This window comes from Hylobates moloch, unplaced genomic scaffold (genome assembly GCF_009828535.3).
Source record: "Hylobates moloch isolate HMO894 unplaced genomic scaffold, HMol_V3 SCAFFOLD_5, whole genome shotgun sequence".
Classification (NCBI taxonomy): domain Eukaryota; kingdom Metazoa; phylum Chordata; class Mammalia; order Primates; family Hylobatidae; genus Hylobates; species Hylobates moloch.
Window position 1 is genome coordinate 64,037,890 of NW_026652280.1, and position 4,090 is coordinate 64,041,979.

At 55.6% G+C, this 4,090-nt stretch overlaps 1 protein-coding gene across 2 annotated transcripts in view; it reads right to left on the reverse strand.

Moving 5' to 3' along the window:
• The window catches only part of ZBTB14 (zinc finger and BTB domain containing 14), a 12,587-nt gene extending 11,332 nt beyond the window's left edge, over positions 1–1,255 (reverse strand). For both annotated transcript variants that reach the window (XM_032152738.2, XM_032152739.2), the window contains exon 1: positions 371–1,255. The gene's annotated coding sequence lies outside the window, so the exon portion shown is untranslated. The remainder of the gene's footprint in view (positions 1–370) is intronic.
• Positions 1,256–4,090: the final 2,835 nt, after the last annotated feature.

A 4,090-nucleotide genomic window follows, 5' to 3' on the forward strand; every position in this document is an offset into this window, starting at 1 on the left:
GCCGGGTTCGGGCCGTCCCCACCCCCACCGCGGTGCACTGCGGCGGTGCGAGCGGGGGCGGCCATGAACTCGGCCGCCGAGGCTCTGCGAGCGCGCGCGCGGGGCCGCCACCGCCTGGCCGCTCCCTGAGCCCGCTCGCCGGCCCGCGCGGCCCCCAGGGCGCCCCGGCCCCACGCCCAGCCCTGGCCCACGCGAGTCCCCGCTCGCACCGCGCCGCGCCGCTGGCGGCCGCCGCACATCCTGGAGCTGGCTGGTGCCCCAGAGCTCGGCGAGAACGCGCGTCTTCCGGGCCGCCCCGCCAGCCGCCGGCCGCCCCCGCGCCCGCCTTGCGGACGGCCCCAGCCCCTTCCGCACCCTGGCCCGCGCTTACCTGCAGCCTGGCACAGCCACAGACACTGCCGTGGGTTCCCCGCGCTCGCTAGCAAATGCAGGCCGGGACGGGATGGGCTCGGGGCGCGGGGGCACGGTGGGTGGCAGTGTGTTTTGGATTTTTTTTTGGAGTTTGGGGAGGGGGCGGGGTGGGGGAAATCGTGCACGTCCCTGATGGTAGCAGCCCTCCTCCTGCACGAGCACAGAATGTCTAGCCGGCCGTGAACACCCCCACCGCCCCCCCCTTCCCGTGCATGCGCGGTGCGGGCTGGGGGGAAGGCGCGCCGCCGGCTTGCGCAGGCACGGAACCCGACTGGGTCTCTAAGTGGGCGAGCAAAGAAAGGGTTAATCCGGGCCCTTGCCGACGCTTTCGTTGGAGACTACGGGGCCGCCCCCGGAGGGCCCTGGCCTGCGCACGCGCGCGCACGCGCGCGGCTTGGGGCGCGCGGAGCCCGCGCGCGGGAGAAGGAATGGGCGGGGCAAGGGCGGGGCTTCAGGAGCCAAGGAACTTAAGCACGAGCGCTGCTCGCGGGCACCCGCCCCGCCTCAAGCTCCCTCCCGCCCTGGTTCCTTGGCTCCCGCCCGCGCCCGGCGCCGGCGCAGCGCCGGGGACGCGGGAACCAGCGCTCCCATGCGTGTGCGTGTGCATGTGCGTGGGCCAGAGCCTCCCCCGGGCGCGCGCAGGCCGGGCGCTGAGGCTGCGGGGCTCCGCCGCGTCTCGGAGCGGGCACCCCGGCCACCTTCGCCCTCCGCGCACACTGGCCAACACCGGGAGGCGCGCCCGCGGGTCTGCGGTCTTGCCTCTTGCAGCCGGCACATTGAGTTTGTGGGGGAGTGGACGGTGCACAATAAACATTTGCAGAACAAATGGAAAAAGTGACGTCTTCAATTTGTAGTGTAAAGCGCAACCCCAGTTGCCCAGCAGAAAAGGATCACCCATGGGGCTTTGGAGCTAGTAGGTCCGCGCCCGGACACTCCAAGGAAAAGTCCAGGGGCTGGAGGCGGCGACCCGTCTGTGGCAGTCTAGACCCTGTACTCGATTCGGAGAGCTCTGAAAACTTGGCTCTGTCCTTACATCCCTGTTCAGCGCTAGTAATGGCTGCGTTGCTGTTGAACCACGTCGCCTTCCTTCTGACGCGGCGGCTGTGCCTGTGTCTGGCGTCGGGAGCTGGGAAGTCCCTCCCGCTCCCGCGTTTTCTGCTCACCGAGATGAAGGAGGCCGGACAGCAGTGCCGCGCCGCTTTAGAGTCGCTCATGTTGCTTTACCTCACTCGCGAACAGCGTTTCCCCGAAACGCGTAATTTAATATCTAAAAATTAGAACAGAAGCTTCCTCCTGGGTTTATTGAAGATGACGTAAGATAATGCTTGCAACAGGCACCTAAGTAAACATTTGGGAAATACTATGATGATTGGCTGTATTAATTTTCTAAAGGAAGTTCTATATGGCCTCAGTTGATTTTGTAATATTAATTGACTTTGGTTTAACGTTCCCCAGGGCGACTTTATACGCATCTTTTCTGATGTTCACAAAAGTACCCAAGTTACGGCTTATATGGACGAAATGGGATGGAAGAGACCGGTTGTAGAGTCAGACATATCCAGTTTAAATATTGGGTAAATTGTTTAACTTCGCTAAACCTCAGCTGAAGGAGAGCTATGGAAAGCACCTAATAAGGCACTTGTAAGGATTAAGTGAAATAATGTCCAGCTAAGTGCTTAGCTCAGGTATTAGCTCTATGATGGAAAATCACCTGCACCCACAGATAGTGGTGGGTTTCAGTGGCCTGGACAGAACCAGAACCAAGTCTTCTGCTGCCAAAGTTCACACTCATCAGACATAATACCGTGTACTCGCTTTATTTTTGTTTGCGTAGCTCTTGAAGTTGCATTTCAATCCTGTGGATGTTGTGTGTTTATAGGGGTCTAATAATAGTACTCTGTCATAGGGTTGCGTCACCAAGCAGTAAAGCGGCCACTGCAGTTAGCACAGTGTGTGGACACGGCCAGTACTCAAGTCATGGCGCATCTGCTGCCGGCGCTCCCCCTTCTCCCATACCACATATGGGGTTTCCCACTCATTCTGCGTGTATTTTTGGTCTGCCTACTGTGTAAAGACAATCTTTTCGCATATGGCTAGGAAAAGACTTCCCACGTTTCAACTAACCCGATAACATAATTCACAAGAGTTCTAAAGCACTAGAATGCATTTCTCAACTGACGGTTCCTGACATCCTGGTTTTGTATCAATGAATCCTCTTCTCTCATTTGTTTTATGTTCATGTCACCTGGGCTCTGCCTGGCTGTCCCTTGGTGGTTCACAGGGGTTGTGGGGATGAGTCTAAATTAAAGGGACAACTCTGTGGGAAGGAGGAGGGTTGGGAAACCACAAAGGAACGGCCTGACCCAGGCCTGGCTTCTCGCCTGTGTCACCACCCAAAAGTGCACTTCCCAGCACCCAAGAGGCTTTCAATAAAACCTCAGCGGACAGTAAGTGACATCCTTGAATTTGATACTAAGGGGCTTTGTAAAAGTACACTGTGGAGTCAACGTGGGGGCCGGGCTTTCCTGAAATGCACTGACCCAACGTCCTTGACAAAGTTTTCCTCCTTTTCCGACAACTCTGCTGGGTGACATTTGGAGCACGTTATTCCTCACTTGGGACACCCATGGCTTCCTGAGTGGAACCTGTTTCTAAGAATTGTGAGGCCCAGGCCATGGGGCCCGCAGTGTGCAGTCCCGGGTGCCAGGGTCTGATGTGGTTATAGAGCAGCCCAGTAAGGGGCCGTTTGGAAACATTATGTCTCACAGGCGGGGGAGGTTCATTTCTCCCTCATGTTGACCTTGGGCCCTCTGGCTGGTTTTGAAAGAGCAGGATACCAGCAGATGAGAGTGAGCTGGGTCTGAGTAGAGGCTTTGAGAGCAGCCTTTGTTCTGCACCTCCTCCTCTGCTGTGACGTCCAGCACAACGTGAACATGCTTAGGCCACAACCTCCTCTTCAGCTTGGGCCCTTGAATAACAGACCTGAGAATGAAGCCAACCCAAAACCTGAGCACAGCCAAGCCTAGGCAGAAGACAACTCACCCACAGACCTATGAGTGAGAAGTAAATGTTTGTTTTATAAGCCACTGGGAGGTTGGGTTTTATGCTTTGTTACTGAACAAAATCTAATATATCTGTGCAAGGAAAAGTGTCCCACCCAATGCCATAACCACCTTCCCCCAGTGACTCTGAGAACACTTGATACTGTAAATGAACAAAAACCAGATCCAATCCGTGTCATCATGGAGATACTGATGTGCACATTCAACAAATAATCATATCGTTATACAATTGCACATTGCAGTAAGTGCTTTTATAGAAAGTTAAAAAGCACAGAATGTGATGAAAAAGAGGAACAGGAGAAATTAATTTTGCCTGGGAAATCAGTGAAAGCTTCTTCAAAGGCATACATTTAAGACCTGAAAGATGAGGGAGAGATTCGCAAAGAGGGGGAAGAAATAGCATTTCAAGACAGAGACAGGAGCAAAGTGAATGAAAGAGTGGAAGGAGCTTGAAGTACCTCAGGCCTGCAAAAGTGGACATGAGATGTATTTGTGAGAACAACAGCGTCCTGCACCTGTAGGGCCTTGTGGTTTACAGGAAGGGGTCTGCACAATGAGAGCCCCGAAAGCTTGGGCCATTTAGGTGGAGGGGTTGAATCAAAGGAAGGTCCTGAACA